Source organism: Pollicipes pollicipes, unplaced genomic scaffold, assembly GCF_011947565.3.
Source record: "Pollicipes pollicipes isolate AB1234 unplaced genomic scaffold, Ppol_2.1 Scaffold_6686;HRSCAF=7923_pilon_pilon_pilon, whole genome shotgun sequence".
Lineage (NCBI taxonomy): Eukaryota > Metazoa > Arthropoda > Thecostraca > Pollicipedomorpha > Pollicipedidae > Pollicipes > Pollicipes pollicipes.
Genome location: NW_023596921.1, coordinates 18,959,574 through 18,980,562, shown reverse-complemented (window position 1 = coordinate 18,980,562; position 20,989 = coordinate 18,959,574). Strand labels below are relative to the sequence as shown.

Below are 20,989 nucleotides of genomic sequence, written 5' to 3'. Positions count from 1 at the left end.
TTGCATGACACTGCTCATTTCCAGGCGTTACAAGAGATAACCTAGAATTACAAGCTGATGACTTGAAGTTGAAGCGTGATACTCGTATGTGTGTGAAGTACCGCAGATGAGTTTAAATCTCACCTGACGCAACGACGTGGTGTGGTGGCCTGATCCGGCAGCATCATACATTGCTCGATCGTACGCACAAACAGGCATACCATACATGTATATATGATCACAGTTTTATGCTTCGTCCATGCGGTTGTGATAAGTATGCAGCGAGAAGACATGCTTTTAATTGGTATCACGGGCCTGTTTAAAGTGGAAGATGCAAACTACCCGTGGGCTATAGCCGCTCTTCTCTTGGCACACGCTTTCCATGGTCAAAGCATGAACACGAAAAGGTCACTACGGAAAGCTCATGAAACAGTCATTGCTGAGACGTAAAACGGCAGAAGATATTTCGGTGACAAAGAACTGCGTCAACATCAGTTCGATCCAGTTTTTAACCACGCAAGGTGTTCATGGTGCAGTCACGGGCCAGTCTGCCATTCTCGACATTTTAATACGTTGTGCTATCCTTTACCCTCAGCTTCGACCGTAGTACAAAAATGTGTAAAATTAAGAGGCAGTCGGGGTGGGCTAGATATTTTCATAAAAGTGCCTGGTAATAAAGGGAACTTAGGAAGATTTACAACGACGGGCTGGATTGTATCGGAAGCGTAGCGATAAGTTGGTAAGCACTACTAGCTGGCAACTTATGAACACTGATACCCATTGCCTTAAACATGCAGCTTCCCTTCACGCTCTGTTACGTGCCTTTACAAACTCTTTTCATGATATTAATTAAGTACATTAATTCTAGTAAATTCGCGCTGAAAAAAGCAGTCGCAAACATAGGGAGACTGAAGAAGTATTTTGTGGAATGTCACGAGCTGGGCGCGAAATCAAGAGCAGACTCCTCTGCGATGCTAAAGCGCGAAGCCCCATGACCAAACCTGGCGAGAAAAGAATGGCAGCCGAAGCGAGGCTCATAGCGATGCTGTGAAGAGGCGGCTTTGCGCGTTACTTCGCAGTAGGCGCCAATGCCAACGCATCTTCGGAAGCTGTCGTGACAAACTTAAGAGCGCCCGCGCGAATAGCCGTGAAGCCACTGTTAGCGTTGTCATTGGCCTTATACCTTAGCGACGCCCGCGTCGCCTGGCGCGGGGCGTGTGCGCGTCTTTTTCGTCTTCTTCAACGGCGCCTCAGCTTCGGAAGGCCGGTCCGGTTCTGCCGCCGGTGCCTTCGGCGTCTTGTCGCTCACCTTCTTGCGAGGCCGCTGCCACGGCATCAAGTTGTCTTCCTCCTCCGGCGGCGGTTCTACGGTCACAGACGGCACGTCGCTGACCTTGGCCAGCATTGGTCGCTTCAGCTCCGTGATCTGCGCTGGCTTCGCCCACGGCACCGACGCCTGCTCTTCGGGCGCACGCTGCTTAGGCCTCGTCTTCCGCAACAGTGTCTTAGTGGTGGCAAAGCTGCCGGCCGCGTCATCGGGCTCGACCTTCTCGGACAACTTCTTGCCTATTGGTCGTCGTGGGGAAGGTTCGTCTGCTGATGTCGGGGCCCTGTCGGAGACAGGTGCCTTTTCATCTGGCTTTTCGATGCGAGGGCCTGTCTTGCTTAGCTGCTCTGCATCAATTTGGCGGCCTTTTGATTTTTCATCCAGTTCTTTTGTCTTTGTCTGCGGGAAACCAGATTCTGGAGCTGGTGACCGTGATTTCGATCGCCTCCATGGCGCTACATCGCTTTCAGAACGTTCCGCCGGCAAGGAGTCTTTTTCGGGTGCCGGGGATCTAGACTTTGACCGCCACGGAGCTACTCCCGGCTGTTCAACACGTTGAACATCATCGGACGCTTCGCTACCTGGGGTCAGAGAATGTTGCGGGCTCCTTGCCTCTCTCGGGTATCTTACCGAAGGCAGCGAATCTTCCGGCTCTTCTTTGGATGGCCTGCCCTTCGTTGACGTCGGAGTGGTCTCCGATGGCATGACGTCCTCCTCCATGGGAGTGTCTTGATCATGCTGCTCACTTGTTTCAACATGTTTTGGCCTCCGCTTCTTAAGTCTTTTTTTCTCTAACTTAGGTTCGTCAGGAGTGCTTATGTCTATTTGTTCTCCTGAAACATCTTTAGAAGCTGTGCTCATTCGCGTTGCATCGGATGTCTGCTTGCTTTCTACTTCGAGGGGTTTTCGCTTATGTTTTTTCATGGCTTTCTCATCCTCGGGCTTTTCAAAAGGCCCAACCGGTTTAATTTTATCAGCATCAGTTGGTTCTGTACTTGCTTCGGGTGAAACCTTTGCTACCTGTACAAGATTAGAGTCATCGGCACGAGCCTCCTGTGTCGTTTCCTCTTTTGGTGTTAATTCCGTCGTGTCCTTGGGCTTAGTTGACCATGGTCGCCGAGGTCTTTTAAGTTCGGCGGTGCCTGGAGCATCCACCTCCATCGTCTCCTGGAGCTCGGCTGAGCCCGGTAACTTCTGTTTTTCCTGAGGTGAGACTTCGGGCTGGGGCGATTTGGATTTTCTACGCCACGGCGCAGAATCCAATGGTTTCGGGAGTTCTTCCTGTGACGCCCCAGGAATTCCCTTGGTCTTCTCGCTCGTATCAGGCGCTGGCTGCACTTTGCCAATTTTCTTCTTCACTTCCTTCACAGAGCTCACTGTACTGGCACTTGACTCTTCAGTATCTTCTGCAGATTGTACATCCTCAGACAACGCTGAGGACAGCCTTGTCGGGAGTTCCGTTTTTTCTGCTGGTTTCTTTTCAGTTTCTGGTTTAGTTCGCCGGCCTGCAGGCACTTTAGGCATATCCTCATCAAGTCGTTCCTTCTTTTTGCTCGGTTTTGGCTCTTGGTCCTTAGACAAGAGATTGACCTCCTCCTCAGGCTCCTTTGAATCCATTTTTGGCCGACGCGCCAAGCGCTTTTTATCAACCACCTCTTGGGGCTCATCTTGGCCTGTTGGAGTGTCGTCGTCCCCTGTTTTCTTGGGACCGGCCTCTAGTTTTCTGATAGTTTCCTCTGAGTTGTCTGATGGTTTCGGCTTTGCACGATGCACCTTCTCTTCTTGTTCGTCATTTTCTTTTCCATCAGTTTTGAGCTTTGCGCGGCGAGGTGAGGGCTGGAGACCCGAATCATCGTCTGAGATATCCTCGATTTCAGGTCTGTCGCGTCGGCTCTTGGTTTTCCGAACAGTGTCTTCTGGCTCCCTCTCAGCTTCAGGAATTGTCTTATCCTTCCTGGTTTTGATGATCCCTTCCTTCGGTTTTTCGTCAGGTTCGTCATCTGCTCTAGGCTTGGTACGTCGAGCTTTGGTATCGCCTTGTGTTGACTTCGTCCTATCATCATCAAATTCGTCTTCGTCTCCACGCTTGGGGCGATGAACTCTCTTTTTGTGTGCCGTGTCGCTTGGTTTGTCTACAGCGTCACGCCTCCGATCCTTGGTCGGCCCCTGTAGTGCCTCATCCTCCTCAAAATCACCTTCTATTTCAGGTCTGATACGACGACCCTTTACCTTCTGAGGCCTGTCATCTGAGGTCACATCTTCGGACGTTTTGCGGGAAACTTTGGGTTGATCAGTAAATCGATCATCTGGCTCGTCGTCCTCTTCCGGTTTACCCATGCGTACCTTGATCTTTTGTGATACGGTTTTAGCATCGTCCACAGCTTCAGGTTTCTCCCGGTCACCTTTTGGCTTCTTCGCTGCATCCTCCTCTGGTTTGCGTTTGGTTTTAGGTTTCAAGCGTTCAACCCGCTCTTTTCGGGGAACAGTGCCTTCTACTTCCGCTACCGATTCAGGTGTTGTTTGTGGTAGCTTTTCCATCTCGTCTGTCTCCTCCTCAGAGCTTTGGTCTGGTTCAGGCTTGACATAGGCGACCTTTGACTTCTTCGCAATTTTGTCCTTTCTTCCTCGATCCTCCGGTTTTGATGACCGGGGGGTGAGCACCTCTGGCGCCTCTTCTTCTGACTCTTCTTTTGTCTCTAAATCCGGACGTCGCGCCTTGACTTTGCGTTTCGTTTGGTCATCATCTTTTGGTTCAATCTTACGAAGTCTGGGCTTCTCGACCTCCTCAGTGTCTAGATCTTGTACGTCAGGCCTGGTACGGCGGACCTTGCCTCTTCGATGGGTTTCGTCTAGTTCATCATCGTCCTCGGCCTTTGCCAAACGAGTCTGGGCTGCTTCAGGTACGTCCTCTTCTAGATCTTCTTCTTCGTCCGGCTTCTCACGGCGGGACTTGACCTTTCGAGTCTTTTTCTCTGGTTCATCTTCAGCTGCAGGCTGTTCGCGACGATATTTGGGTTTCTTGGTTACAGCGTCTGCAGGCTTCTCGTCCGTGTCAGACTTTCTGCGGCCCGTCTCCTCGCTATCTTCTTCTGCTTTGTCCGGCCTACGCATTTTGTCAGCTCGCTGTTCTGGCCGACGAGACCACGGCCTCTTAGGTCTTTCTTCCTCTGGTGAAAGGGTTCCATCGTCAGATTCTTCAGAGGCAACTTCATCGGGTATTTCTTTTTGGGTTTTAGACTCAATTTTTCGCGACTTTGGTTTCTTGGAAATCTTTTCTTCAACATCTTCGTCATCCTTGGGATGCACACGACGCAACTTAGACGGAGTGGAATCCTGGTCATGTGTCTTTTCATCGCCGGCAGGTTTCACAAGCCTCCTCTCTTTTCTCTTCACGGCGCCCGGTTCCTCCAGCATCGGCTCGTCCTCCGCAGAGTCCGGCTTAGTCCTCTTGTCGGAAGGCTTCACAGCTCCCAACTTGTCGTGTTCTTTCTCTTCCACCCCTTTGCGCGGTGTCAGTGACCTTCGGCGCGTGCGCGTGATTTCACGCGAGCCGCGCCTTTCGCTGACGCTCGTCTCATGAGTGTCCTCCGTTACGACGTAGGACTCGCGCGGCAGTTGGAGGCCCTCGACGCCCTCGATCAGCTCCTCTATGGTGACACTGTCGCGACGTGTCTCCTCGCGCTCGAACTGGCGCGGGAGAGGCAGATCCGGTCAGCGAGGGAACACTGCACGCACACACCGGCACGCCGGGGGTGACGAGACGTGAAACGACTTTGGGAAAGGGGATTCAGGGCTCGCCAAACACAGGCCAAAGACATGGCTGGACATGACATCGTCGGTCACTGCGACGAGTTCTCCAAACAACATGCTTAGAGGACCTGGGGTGAGGCAACATGCGTGGCACCGACAAAAATTACCTCGAGAAATACAGAACCAAACAGTTATTGAACGTGTTGACAACTCTCTAACAGCAAAACACTTGGCGTGTTAGGACGTACACCATCCCCATCAATGTTCGTGTCTGTGTCACAGTGGATGTTCATCAGACGTATATCTCATATTTTTGTCCGCTGAGTAATAATATACCTTTCCAATCGACATGGAGATCTCGGAGACCTCATCCTCAGTATCCACGTCCTCGGCCTCTTGGGGTCCGTGCCGGGTAGGGAGTTTCTAAGAGAGCAAAATGTCACACATGGATCAGGGATGACACAGCGTACAAAAAGCCGTTGCAAGCTCTATGGGCTGCATTCAATAGGGCAGAACGCAAGACCGACAGCACGCAGGTGAGGGTATCTAAGCATTTCATCCAAGCACAGCCTGTGATACTGCCTTGCTAGGATGCTGACCAATCCAGGCAGAAGTACAGGTTTGTACCACACATATTTCAACCTTTCGCAGCAGCCTACCCTTTCATGTCCAGTTCTGGCTGATCTCACGTGCCAGCGAAATCGTTTCTGAACTGGTTACGAAGAAATGTAACAGCGAAAAATACCATCATACGTGGCATACCTTCCCTGGTGTCAAATGATCAGAACCATCTTGCTGGAGGGAGCTCTTGCGCGATGTTTTCACTTCCATTCTTTGTATCGACTGCATGCACAGACAAACGGGTAAGCCAGGGCTCTTTCACACGCCAGCAAGGCACATACAAGGGAGAAGGCAGGCACTTGGAAAGCAGCAGCCTCTATGACCTATCATTTACCTCGCTGCTTTCAACGCTCAAGCGAAAGACCGAGATTTGTTGAGTGCATGTCTTCAGAATTGTCCGCAAGTTTGAGTTTGCTAAACGAAACGAAAAAATTAAGTCTGGACTGGTTAAGGTTTGGTTAGGACACTCTTGACCCATACACAACGTCCCCAGGCTCCGGGATGAGAGTGAAATAAAACGTGAATAAAACACGGCTGACCAACTGTTCCCAACCCCAGGTCTCGCTGTAAACCACCCTCCGTTACGCAGCTGGGCCAGGCACATCATCCGACGAGGAGAGGTCTGAAGATCGGGTCCCTCCAGTTGGCGCCTTATCGTTGGATGCCGTGATCGGGGTAGGGATGGCGGCGGAATCTGGCGCGACGTATGTCAGAGTGCGTGCGCACGTGTGGGCCGAGGATGAGTCAACGAGATTCACTCAGACAAGCCCTCTGTCCAAAGAGTAACGACGCAGCATTTCGGGCACGCAACTTGGCGAGACAGTATGAACGTATAAGGGTAAGTACACTAGGCTGGTATATCCACTGACTCCGTTGACGCTAGCACACAGATAGTGCATGTTACCATTTGACGAATATTCGGTTTCTCACACGGAACACGATATATTCGTGAAGTGAGATCGGTGTCGAACGAAGACGGAGTTATCAACAATGCCTTAGATATAAGCCCATGCATATGTTCTTTTTATGGATCAGTAACAACGTTGACAACATATATTATGCCAGAGCTGTAGCCACCGTTCCCCGTAAGATTGGTGCCTTCGAAAGGATTAGTGTAGCCCGGTCGGTAGTCGCAGTCTAGAACCTTGTTAAAGAATGTTCAGAAAGTAGATTCTACGGTAGAGCTTCGGTGGTCCTCTTCGCCACAAACCGTCGAGGAGGTTAGTGGGGTAAGTCACCACGTAGACGACAGAAGGTGGTGCCAGTCTGATGCCCAGCGTCTTCACGATACTCCGTGGTAGAACACATCGCTCCATGGTAGAAGTTAAAAGCTTGGTCACGAGAAATGGACGGTATCGAAATCCGTTGCTACTATTTTCTCGCATAACTACACCGCCTTTGGAAAGGCAGTGGTGCACCATACCAAACTAGTGAAGCAGGCATGCGCATCAAAACTACTGAATCTTGTTGATTAAGCAGTTGCAGAGTTTAGAAGAAGAAGACAAAACATTTTTGAGGACGTTGCACGCATTTCTGCTATGTGTGATGTTCGCGTCAAGGAATATATCAATATGTATATTAGTACTCATGACGTTAGATGCATTGGACGCTATTGTAGCAGCTGCAAGAAGTCTCACCGATCGGCGCCGAGTCATGGTTGTAGATATAGATATAGTCTCCTCCTCCTCTTCCTCTTCTTCCTCCTCGTCCATGTCCTCATCCTCAGGCTCTTTGATTGCTGGGCCACGTCGCTTAACCACATGCCTTTTGTCGCGTTGCGCCGTTTTCGTCTCCGCAGTCTGCTCTTCAGGTTTGGCTGCTGTTTCTGTTGGCTCAGCAGTTTCAGACGCTTGCGAGTCGATTTTTTCGTCCTTTGGTCGTCGTGTTTTTAGGGGCTTCTTCGCAGAATCTTTTGGCTTCTTGGCATCGGGTTCGTCTTTCTTTGGCTTTGAAGGTTCAGGACTTCCTTCTTTTGCTTTTTTGGAGACACGTTTGGGCCTGGTACTTTCATCATCTTCCTGAGTTTTCTCTTCTTCGTCGTCCTTCGTCTCTTCTCTTGGTTTCTTTTCCTCCGGTTTGGATTTCTTGGTTTTCTTGAGAGACAAGATTGGAACATGAAAAGTTGATATGGAATGCGCTTCACATCCTGTGTACCGTAGCTATCAATCGATGAGAGCCAATTTACATAATGCTTTTGAGTTTTAAATCATAAGAACGATACTTTTTGATCTACTTTCCTGTCTCGAAGATTAACATGATGAATGTGAAGGTGGATAAGACTGACCGATGCTTCAATGTTCGTGACGAAGGGGCAAAAACACACTTGGTTTCAAACTGTGCCTGAAATGGTGTTTTCGTAGGTGCCTACAGGTTTTGAATCATCATAGGAATTCCCCATTCCCAACATTATGAAATTTGTATCATATTTGTGGCTCACCTCCTCCGACGTATCTTTTTCCTTCTTTTTCTTCTTCGGTTTCTTATCCTCTTCATCAAGCTCCTAAAACAACGTTGATTTTCAACACCAGGTTCCATATGTACCTAGACATATATATATATATATATATATATATATATATATATATATATATATATATAGTATATATATATGAGCAATGGTAAAGCCTGCGCCTGACATCCTCTTTGATATGAGGCCCGGCGTGGCTTATTTTAAGGGTCTACTGCTGCATAGCTGGTATGCTTAGACATGGTTCGTATTTTCTTCCTGAGACACTGCCTCCTGACATGCATGTGCAACTTACTAGTTCTATGACCTGGCACCAAAACCTTCAACTACAGCAAGACTGCGTAACTAGACAACGTCATACTTCAGCCACGAGGCCGACTACATACCTCTCCTGCGCATCACTTACCAGTTTTTCGATAACGACTTTCTCTGAAAAAGGGAGGTCGTCTGTCAGTGCTCCGAATTTTTCGGGAAGTGGCCTTGACTACCGTATGACACTAAGACGATGCTACGATATGACAAAAATGATTAATTCCATACAGATGATGAATTTGCAAAATCGGCACATGAAGTTTGAAGTCTAGATTTTGGGGCTCATCATACGATTCGCCATCATAAATTTGCACAAAAGTGCATTAAAATGTAGAAAATTGTGCCCAACAATATCAGGTTAATGGAGGATGATATAAGCGAGACATTGATCAAATGTTTGAACGCAAAAATGAAATCAAGACAGATTCTAAATAGGCAGGTCAAATTGCTTACCTGGATGACTGATGACCCTGTTTTGGTAATCTAGTCAAGCTTATTGCCTTATTGCCCGAATGACCCCATGAGGTTGTGGTGAACTCGTTGACCAAAAGCATTGTGGCAAGGATTGTTGTTCCCACGTTTTTTTAAAGGACAAATCATGCTCCTCTTCTGCGGAGCTCCATATATCGTACACTTTTTACCTCGAGTATCTGCAGCACCCTCACGGAAATGACTCAGAAGGACCACACTTTTCCAGGATCAAGAGAAGCAACGCTTTCCGACAGATGTCCTGTCAGATAGAAGAAGCCGCCCCAAGACCCACCGTTGATGGTGAGCTGCGCAGAAGACTCGGAAGACCCAAACTGGTTCTTGGCCACCACCTTGTAAGTGCCCGAGGCGTCCATCTTAACACGAGAGATGGACAGCATGATGTTCTGACCGTCGTAGCTCATGAAGATGTCCCTGGTCTCTTCCAGAACAGAGCCGTCCCTGAGGATGGAAGTGAGCGCTCGTTGAGGGTTTGAACTGTCTTGTTGTTCCACAATGTCGCGGGTGGCTAGCTTACCCCAAGACACACCACGGCTCGTGGCAGTCTCCCATGAGGTGGTATAATGTGTACGGTATTTGGGTTACCCATCAGACCATCAGAACCCGTCAGAACTTCCTATAGTTCTGTTTTTCGAAATCTGAGTATCAGCACTTTATCACAACTTTTGCTGCAAACGCCCACTCACATAACAAACATGCTTTAAACTCAAAGTCCTCTCAAACATCATAAAATGACGATAAAATACGCTATTTAGGTTCAACGAACTAAGCATAAATAAAGTTTTGAGTAAGCATGAAAATCACTTACTTGTACCAAATAATCTCTGTTTTCATGTCCTCCTTCGTTAGTTTACATGTGAAGTCCGCGGACTTTCCCTCCTCCACGGTCGCAGATTCTATATTGGTCGCAAATTCGGGCTTGTCACCTTTTAGCTTCGGCTTGGTTGTCTTTGACACCTTCTTCTTCGTCTTAGGTTTCTCTGGTTTATCGGCGGGTTCGGGTTTGCCTGCTTTCTCCTCCGATTTTTCAGACGAATCCACCACCTCCGTCGCCTCCGACACTTCCGCCTTTTCAGAGACGACTGACGTCTGCATCTCCTCAACCGTCTCTGCGACCTCGGTCTTCTCCACTTTTTCTGCCTTATCGGTGACGTCTGGCTTTTCTGCTTTCTTCTTCAACACCTTCTTCACCTTTTTCTCCGTCTTCTCTGATACCTCAGAGGTCTCGTCGGTCTCCTCCTGCTGTTCGAACACTTCGGCGACCTTGACCGTCTGCGACCTGACCTCGCCCTTCTCGTTGCGAGCCACCAGCTGGTATTCACCCTTGTCGGTCACGGCGGCGTCCTCGATCTCCAGCTTCACGGCGTACTCACCCTGAAGTGGGCAGCCAAATACTAGTGATCACACAGCCAATCACACAGATCACACAGCCAATCACACAATCACAATGAACGTCGATGCGATGTTTCTCGAAAGCGAACGGTTGTGTTAATATAAGACCATGAGATAGTCTCATATGACAAGTTACGAGAGAAGACATAAGCCGTGGAGTAACGGCACACTACGCCACAGCATTTTTGCAATAATATGAAAACAAATTGCCGTCTAGGTATCATACAATTTGTTTTGTCCGTATGGGCAGGGACACATATGTTTTCACACACTTAGAGCCCCATAAGCGGTAGCAGTTCAAGCGTCTAAACGCTGTCGATAGACAACACCGTTTTCATAGTCACTTCACCTGGTCAAGGTATTAGAAAATGTTGTGAGAGGTTCATAAGCATTTAATTGACGATACGGAGAAACGCTGATTTCCACTCATTATGACATATTTGCTGTCTTCTGGTGTTTTCAGCGACTTTCAGGCAATATTGTGCCACGCTGCGGGTGCTGAAACCAACGTCGAGGGAAGGAGAATGGTTTGGAGAGGGGAGGGGCGAGGACTTGCCGAAGAGATACGAAGCCCCATCTAGAATATCCGCCAAGTACACGGTAGCAGCCCCTCCCTCCCCCGTCCCCCCAGTACACGAGTCCGCGCTCTGCCTCACAACATCTGACACCCGTCTTTCCTTCGACCTTGCAGCGCCGCTCCGCCTACCTGGGCGACCTGCTCGACGGCGACCGTGTGGCGTGAGTCCTTGGCCACCTCGTGCCGCTCGTGGATCCAGTTGATGTCCGGCTGGTTGACGCAGGCGATGCGCGCCTCGATCACCACCGTGCGCCGCTTGTGGATGACCACCACACGCGGCTGCTGCCGCACCTCGGGCACCACTGCGACACGCAACGGCGCATCAGCGGAGAGCTCACGCCGCGGGGGACAGCCGTCGGTTCGGTGTTGCGGTGAAAAAGTGGCGTGGCTCGAACAAGGGCCTCGTCACGAAACCTTGTTTTGAAGATAAATTTTTGGGGGAAAGGCGCGGCATTCGCTGCTAGTTTGACGCTCAGATGCTCACGTTTCTAAAGTATCGCACTGTTTTCACTATTTGCTGCCGACGAGACGGGAATCTTAATGATCCAATGAGGAGCGTGTGACAGTGATTGATAGTTTGATGAAGGGGTAATTCAATAACGCTCACCTTCAATGTTGAGTGTGAGGTTGGCGTTGATCTCACCAAACTGGTTTTTGATATTGCATTTGTACAGACCGGCATCATCCGGTTGAGGGTCCTGAGAGAAGAACACGTATGTTACGCACACGTTAAACGTAATAACAAACGAGTACACATCGCTGACATGTGAACATTCATTCCATGTCTGATGGATCTAAAAGACTGGCGGGAGGGGGGTGGGGTGGCACCAGCAGTAATACGTACCTGAAAGCCGCATTTTAGCAGCCTGTCGTGTAATAAGTGGAAAACAGTGGGAATAACTACCAGTGGAAGCCAGCTCGAGTCAAAGGAATGCATTGAGTTATAGCAATACCACCTATATAGCAAACAGCCGTAGATGCACCTAGTCATCTAGCAACATTTAGGCGAGCGATGACGCTAATCACTGCCAAATATAATGGAATATGGCATATGTTAGTAAAGAATAGCATCTTTTCTGTCCATAAGCGAACTAAGGCAGTGTCTTCATGATCAGATCGGCGCCGAAGTCGAGTCCCACGGCCGACCCGTCGCCTCCTCTGCCGCCTCCTCCGCGCCCGTCGGCGGCCGGCGCCTACCCGAATCCTCAGGTGCAGCGTGTAGATATGCTTCTGCTCCTTCTGCTGCAGCTGGAGCCGGGTCGATTCGCGGACCTCCGTCTCGCCGTGCGACCACGCCACGCTGATGGTGCTCTCCGAGCGCACGCGGACCTCCATCAGGATGCAGCGCTCAGGACTCAGACCGGATGGCCGGCGGCCCGACGAACGCGGGCGGCTTCCCGGCCGGCGCCGGCGGCTCCGGCTCTGGCTCGATGTTCAGCATCAGATTGGCGTTGGTCTCGCCGAATTCGTTCTTGGCGTTGCAGCGGTACTTGCCGCCGTCGGCCGACGCTGGGTCCTGGGCGCATGCGCGCGCCGTGTGAGGGTGCGGGCGGGCGGCGCGGAGGACAGCCTGGGCTACTCGACAGCACAGCCAGAGCTACACTGCGGCAAGCAGCTGACTGACATGGTGCGATCTGCTGAGCACGGCGCATGCGTGCCGCGCACAGGTGGGTCGCTCGCTCGTGGGTCTCATGGACGTGGTGAGAAGGGACAGGTGCAGAGCTCCGTTGCACGATTATGCGAGTTTCGTGAGATAACCGGGGACATAATGGGCGTGATTTCGCACGATTATACGAGTTTCGTGAGATAACTGAGGACATAATGAGCGTGATTTCGCGTTCGTGATGACACGCGGTCGTACGGTTTTATGCAAATGATCTTGTTCCAAAGGGATAATTTTTGTGTCAGGAAACGGAGCACAGATGGATGCTTCACGCTGTGTCAACCCAACTAAGATGCGGACGACTCCCGGGGATGAGCGAGCGGGCATGAACAGCGACTGTCACTTACGTACATATGCCCAGCGATGTAGTGTAGTGCGACGAAACATGTCAAGTTATTGTGTACGGTGTCGCAAGCAACGCTCCCTGGTGTAGTTACGAAGCAATGGTGTTTACAAACTAGCTACACTGCCCAACATTAGGAAGCTACACTGCGCAGGTATGCCATGGGATATCTATGTAGACCGCTCAAGCCAGCACTCATCCTCGCACGCCACACCACCGCGAGGCTGGCACTGACCTTCAGCAGCAGCACCACCTCGTACTCGTCGCCGGCCAGCTTGGTGGTGGTCATGCTGATGCGCGAGGACGACTGCACCACCTCCGTCTCCTTGTACCACACGATCTCGGGCGGCGGGGTCGAGCGCACGCGACACTTCATCGTGATGAGGGTGCCCGCCTCGTTCGGCACGATCTTCGGCTTCTCCGTGAACTGGGGCCCGCGGCCGCGCGGCTTCTCCTCGCCGGCTGGCCGCGAGAGGGGGGGGGGGGGGGGGGGCGGGTCAGATGAGCAGTGGCATACGCTACAGGAGCTGGAAGGGTATGAAGAACTGCTAACAATGGAAAGTTCGATGTTGGTCACCATAGATACACGATGTAGCATACCGACGACGACGACGAACCGAAAGATGTGACAACTAAAGAACAGCCTGGTGTTCACATTTCGCCGTTGAAAGGTTCTCACGTGCCAGTTGCGCTAGAATACATTTTAGAACTGAGCACCATAATGAGCGTTCTTGGTGCACTCTGAGAGGTGCGCAGGCAAAATTGCTTCCTAAAGTGCCTCAAGTCATTTCAGCTTGACCCCGGTATTTCCTGCTCCTGTATCGTATACCTCCGAGTAGAGTGCCTGACATTAGAAAATGTCGGCTCACTGAACATTCATGTGTAGCATGACATGCAATGCATTACAAGATCGTGTAACCACAGCGTCCCTCTGCTAAAAGCCGCGGCGGCGCCGCCCAGACACGTCGACAAGAACGGAGCACCTGTGACCCGGTGTCACGACGCTGCGGCCGCATACATCCTCTCGACAACGGCTGGCGCGAGCACTTCGAGTTCCTCTGGCGCGGCGCCAGCGGGGCTCAGCATCCGCGTGCCGCCCGACCGGGGCCGGCGGCCGGTCGGCACCCGGCCAGCCCCTCCCACCACTGCCGCCCATCCTGGCCAGGGCTGGCTAGTGCGGCTACCTGCGTTTGCTGTGCTTGTTTGGCTTGGAAGATGATCTTATTAGGGAAAGTGACGTGGTTCTTGCGTGTTTGAGATGGCACGAGATGGCGTGGAATGGAATCCGTTAACTTCAAAGGACGGAACACCAGCGAGACGACCGTGCCCTTCGCTTCATGACAAAAGTCCGTCGGTTCAGACAGATGGCGTGGTTGGTGGCTATTAAGCCATTACAAACGATCAGGAAGCACCGACGTTTCGAGAACTACGCAGAAACCGAATAGCTAGCTGCCCACGGCATGCTGCGATCGCTCACCTTGGAAGTTGAGTGCAATGTTGGCGTTGCTTTCTCCGAACTGGTTGCAGGCGTTGCATCGGTAGTTGCCACCATCCTCTTTCGTGGGATTTGTTACGGTCAGGGTCAGCAGGAAGGTGTCCTTCCCCGTCTCCTGTGGGCCGACGGTTGCCGTCAGTCACAAGTATTGGCACGGCAGCGGATGCGTTTACCGCCGAAACCACGGAGACACCACAACCTTGTGCAGTCGGTTAGAACCATTCTGAACCTCTCTCAGACAAATAAACGTCTTCGTCTTTCAACTGTAAGTCGGATTCTTGGAAACCCACCAAGGTCATAAGCGGCCGTGTAAATTTCGGGCTTCAAATGGGTCGTAGCCCTGCAAAATGTCTCAGACAAAATGTGAGCACACATGGACAGCGTTTCGTTGGACGGTCTGTGCGCTCATCGCCACGTGTTCGGTGAGCCTCAAAAGGAGGAGAGGATGTCTGAAGTTAAGACAAGCACGCACGTACGTGTTTCGGCCCGAAAGGTGCTCGTGTCTCCAAATCTCATAGTCATACTCATGCAGGCGGTGGCCTGGCGCTCTAGCCACCTAAACCAATACTGTTTTAAATTTACAAACGAAGATAACTGGATTCGGCAGTTAAGCGAGTAGGATACCCGACTGCTTCAAGCGGACTGGTGAGATGGAAGGTTGAATCTGCCAGAAACCTTTGAGGATACGGCAATCGCTACACATGCATTCCTAACCATTCTCAAAATTGACACGCTTCATACATTTCAAGTTCTTCTTAACATCCACTCACACCTGACAACGACCGGATAAAGAATGCGTTATGTGCACATTGACACCACTGACGATCAAAAGTAGAGAATGAATTATTACATCCGCGATTTAATGCGTGCAAAAAATAGCGGATGTATACACGAATAGTCCAGCTAGACGCATATCAAACTCCGTCATGTGCCTGACACTAACAAGTAAAACAACATGAATAGATCAATCACTCCAGACGCAAAATGCACACACATCTAAGTTCAAGTGAACATGCTGGATACGCCATGTGAACGGCGACGCCACACCTCGGCGATTCTCTGACCTTGCTGGCGATGCGAACCCTCTCCGACTGGGTGATGATGGTGGAGCCGTGGTACCACGTGATCTCCGGCATGGGGTGGGCCTCCAGCACGCAGCTCATGATCAGGTTCTCACCCTCTTGTCGGATGGTCGGCTTCTTGGGGAAGCGCGGCGCCTTGCCGTCGGGAATCCTGGCGGGCCGAGAGTGAGGACGATTGTCGGCAGGTACATGTCGGAGGATCGATACTGAGCTACTAATGCGTTACCCTGGGTCATATGGAAAATTTTAAAATTTGGTGCAGGATTGCATTTTGCTTCCTGGGCAGAGGTTCCAGATGCTCCAGGCAAATTACGTGTGAAATAGTACGAACACGACATGCTTTATTGGAAATAATTCGCTTTACTACTAAGAACATTAAAGTTTGGAGCAGCGATCCCAAATAGGGTGTCCACGAAGTGAGGCAAACACGGTGATTAAAGGTATTGTTCTCCCAAGACACAAGTTAGCTGTAAAGAGAATATGAGCTCACTTTGGCTTTCCACCGCCCTCGAAGTTGAGGTTAATGGTGGCCGTGCCTTCTCCATTCTTGTTCTTGGCCACTGCTCTATATTCTCCCTCGTCGGTTGACTTCACTTTGCTAATTTGTAGAGTCACTAAATAATACAGCTTGGTATCCTGCACAACTGTCATCTTAAGCCTACTACTCTCCTTTAATAGAGTTTTTCCGTGGTACCTGAAATCAAGACATCTTTGTTACTGTTGAAACAGCCACAGCTTTTCCTGGGCACTTCCAGTTGCACAAAATGTACCATATTTAACGTTTAAAAGCGTCTCATCTGATGAGGGGCAGAGTCGAATTCTGTGAAGAAAATAGCACGCTCGCGATTACAATACAAACAACAACAGCTACTGCATTAGCTTATGGATGCCAAACGACCGCGTCGTATCATTCCCAATGGGAACGAAACACAATCTAGAACATACAGAAAGAAACACAATACGTGAGGAACGCCTAAACACCGCCTTGCAAAATGCCGTGAAGAAGACATCAGAACGCTACACTCGCCGAGGCGAGACGGCCGCGCACAGACCCCCGAGGCGACAGCGCACCGGGCCCGAGCGAGCCGCGGCCGGCCGATCGGCACTCACCACTGCACGGCCGGGGTCGGGTCGCCCACCATGCGGCACTCGAACGTGATGACCGTGCCGTCATCAGACTGGCGGATGATGGGCCGCTCGGTGAAGGTGGGCCGCACGCCGTCATCGGGCACGGGCGCGTCATCACCTGCGCGAGCACAGCGGCGTCATCAGCGGGAGGCACCGGCGGTCGCCAGCCGGGGATCTCCCTCAGGGATCGCCCAGCGGGAGTGTGGTGAACGGTGGAGAGCATGCTGATACGCGGCGGGAGGCGCCGGCGGTCGCCAGCCGGGGATCTCCCTCAGGGATCGCCCAGCGGGAGTGTGGTGAACGGTGGAGAGCATGCTGATACGCGGCGGAGAGGCGCCGGCGGTCGCCAGCCGGGGATCTCCCTCAGGGATCGCCCAGCGGGAGTGTGGTGAACGGTGGAGAGCATGCTGATACACGGCGGGAGGCGCCGGCGGTCGCCAGCCGGGGATCTCCCTCAGGGATCGCCCAGCGGGAGTGTGGTGAACGGTGGAGAGCATGCTGATGCGCGGCGGGAGGCGCCGGCGGCCGCCAGCCGGGGATCTCCCTCAGGGATCGCCCAGCGGGAGTGTGGTGAACGGTGGAGAGCATGCTGATACGCGGCGGGAGGCACCGGCGGTCGCCAGCCGGGGATCTCCCTCAGGGATCGCCCAGCGGGAGTGTGGTGAACGGTGAAGAGCATGCTGATACGCGGCGGGAGGCGCCGGCGGTCGCCAGCCGGGGATCTCCCTCAGGGATCGCCCAGCGGGAGTGTGGTGAACGGTGGAGAGCATGCTGATACGCGGCGGAGATTCGTGGATCGTTCAAGGTGAGATGAGAAAGGGCCCACACTGAAAACATGCCCAATAGCTTGTGCGTTTGCCGACTATCGGATATTACACCAATCATTTGGTGATATGAGTATTTAAACCAGTGATAACGGGTAAGTGGCGTAATATGTTGATATAAGTGGTTAGTGGCAACGGAACGTCTTTTAAACACAATGAAAAATATTGTATCTTGAGAAAGCAGAACATCTACGAAGGGCTATTTCCCTACAAATGACGTAAATTCGCCAAGCATGAGAAGCCCGTGGACGTTACCGGCTTGAGGAAACAGAACACATTATGTGCCCACGGACATGTATAGCCCACTAGAACAGTGAACACGGCTTACTGTCAAAGTTGAGGCTTATCGTAGCGTTGCTCTCTCCGAGTTCGTTTTTGGCCGTGACCCTGTACTTCCCGGCGTCCTCGACGGTGACCTGAAGTATCTCAAGCGTCGCGAAATAGGCGTTCCCGTCCTTCTCTACAATCATCTGCAAACACAACAGAGAACGGCGTGAACTGGGCTCCTAGGTGCAGGAGGGGACATATGGAACAAGTACCTCCTTGCTTCGCTGAATTTAACATGACGGCCATTACATGGAAAGAGACGTATCACAAAACTTTGTGCCCCGTTCACTTTTGAACCTAGCCGGAGGCTGAGAATGCGACATGTACGGAACACGTTATGTAGTTTACTATCAACAACGCGAATTGGAGCAAGTTTTCCAACACGAGCTCGTTTCGTAACGGTCTCAGTGTTTTTGCAGAACCCGAATAGTCCGTGACCATCGCCAGCTCTCCAAAGACTGCGGGCAAACACTCGTCCATCTCCCACAAGCATTTTTTTGTTTTCGCGGCCGAATTCCTTCGCCGGCGATTTTTTCCAAGGCTGCCAAATGACAGAGCACTTGGTGGGATGGTGGCGGCCGACGGGCGGCCGTTTTCCCTCAACGCCAGCAATCCCAGAGCCCCATCCCAGGCCCGGCCAGGCAGCCGGCGGCGGTGACCTTGACCTGGCCGGACGTCAAGGTCACGCTCGGCGCCGTCGCGCGCTGACACGCCCCGCGTCATCACGCAGCCACGGCCCGCCACGTCCGGGTGACGTCACGGCGACCCTAGACAGGCCGCGTGTGGTTGTTGGCAGCGCGGCTCTAATCACTGCGAGCGTCTGCAGCAGGCAGGTGAGTGTGTGTGCGGGTGGGCGTGATGGCTTCCAGATAACCGGCGACGTCGGAGGCTGAGTCATCCACGCTCCGGCGTCGCCTGGCTCATCACGCAGATGGAGGGGAAGCTGAAGCCGTGGGAGGAGGTGCTGCGCGCCATGTGTCTTAAGTGAAAGCCCTTCGTGCGTGAGGCGTCAGCTCTGGCTGTCAGAATGTGTGAGATTGGGTAAAAACAAGCTCGCAACTCATCGCCCACTTTTGACGCTAACGGCTTGCTAAAAATGAAACCGTGTGCATGTGCGCAGATTGAGAGGGACACTTAAAATGCTGGGTAAGATTACGGTCGTGCAAGTGACACCGACAGACGATTTGGGTGAGAAGGGGTGCTAAAGTGAGGTAACTAATGTACCTGCGTGAAAATGGTCTTGAGTTTCTGTTTGTTTCATTTGGTGCTATGTGCTGAAAACCTTATTCCAACAATAATTGATCTTCAATAGACCAAGAGGTACGGGTAAAGCAACGTTATCCAGGAGGCATCAGGTATGAAAACACAGCTGACTTTTGCCAATACAGCCATTGTTTGCTTGATCACATCGTTTCACCAGTACTTCTTGGTATATTGAAGCTCATTTAATGTAATAATTGAATTTCCCATCTCATCATCAATACCTGAAGGCAGTTAAAGCATGAAAAAATGCAAATTAAATGTGGAATTTCCTTACTATTGGGGTGCAATGCCCCGCCTTTCCCGACCCGGCCGATCCGGCCCAAGTTGACCCGTCTCGTCCACCCTCCTCGTTACGCCATCATTGCGCAACGTTGAGTACAATTTCGAGTGTTAGGTAGCATTGAACAATTCAAAATAATATGACAAGGCAAAATTGCTTCGCAGATAAACCAGTGATTGCTTGTGAAACCGCTAAACCCGAGATTCGTCGGCGAACAATGACCACTTTGAATTTCGAAGTTTGCTTTGAAACGAAGAGCAAGCAAAAAGTGACACGAACAAGAATGGAAAACATGCGTAAAATTTAGCAAAGCGCCACCAGTAGTACACTTGCTCGTTGGAAATCGTTACATTCTCGTTTACATCCGTAAAACTTGTGATATTCGCTCACGTGGCCCGATCAAGCCGCGCTGGGACGAGGACATTCGCTGAGCCAGTCTGCGGCAAAGATCAGGCCCTCTCACGCTGGCTGTGAGGTCCGGCCCAAGTAAACACTTTGTCTTCTATTCGAATCGTCTAGTCTACAGAATGACTTCACCTGCTCATTGCTATGAAACAGACTGAAACGCAGGTTCGATATTTTAAAATATTTTCTGGCTTTTCTGGCTTTCTGGCTCTTCTGAATAACTTTGGATATTTTTCAGATTTTTGATGATAAAAGTAGGACTAAGTGTGCGCCAGTCTGAGCTGTCCAGACGCCAATAAATGACGCCTGCGCATCCGCTGAATGTTCGAGCACTGGGCAAACTTTCCCGTCATCTTTCCCAAACAGCCACGGTATGACAAATCGCATACCGACGCGTGAGCGATGATTGTCATTTCCGCTGTGCGATTTTCGGAGCAATGCACACGACCACAAGCCTCGCATCCTTACGCACCCGCCCACACATGCCGGCGGGGCGCGGTGCCCACGGCGGCCAGCGGCGCTGCTCACCTTGTGCCGGGGGGAGTTCTGCACCTGTACTCCGTCCCGGAACCAGGTGATGGAGGGGCGCGGGTCGGCCAGCACGCGACACTCGAACAGGAGGCGCTTGCCATCGTCCTCCTGCTTGATGCCCGGCTTCTTGGCGAAGGTCGGCGCGATGCCGTCGATTTGGCTGCCGGAGGGCGGAGGGCCACAACGGACTGTCAGCGTCGCACTGCTTCTTCAGCCCGTCGTAGCTGCGGCTGTTGGCGTCTGTTACGAGACATGGATTCACGTCTAAATCACAAATCACATATAATAGGACATTTCTGTGTTTTTGGTAACGCAACTGGTTGCCCACGCCAAAGAAGGGAAACGTATGAAATGCCTCAGCTATGATTGCCAGGTGACGCATAAATGTCATCCAGGAGATCCACCATCGGCGCACTTTACACCGTCCTCTTTTAGGCCCGTTTTCTGGGACAGAATCTCAGGGAGTCAACTGACGAGTAAAACTTACTTTATTGCGTGCAAGTGGCACGAAGAAAGTATAGCATACCCCATCACGGCAAATAATTTTGAGCTCTGTTTTTTGTGACACCTTGGTAAGATCCCGCAGCGTCTACTGAAAACAACAAGAAGGTTTCCAAGACGTCTGCAGCAGAGCCTGCTGAGCACTCACTGCGGCCGGCCGTGGGCATACGGTTCAGTTACGTTTGACGCTCCCGTCAATGGCCAATTGGACAATCATCTGCAGTTCCGTAGCC

General features: G+C 51.4%; 1 pseudogene; it reads right to left on the bottom strand.

Moving 5' to 3' along the window:
- LOC119107164 (twitchin-like) overlaps positions 1 to 20,989 on the bottom strand; it is a 151,810-nt pseudogene that overhangs the window by 107,740 nt on the left and 23,081 nt on the right.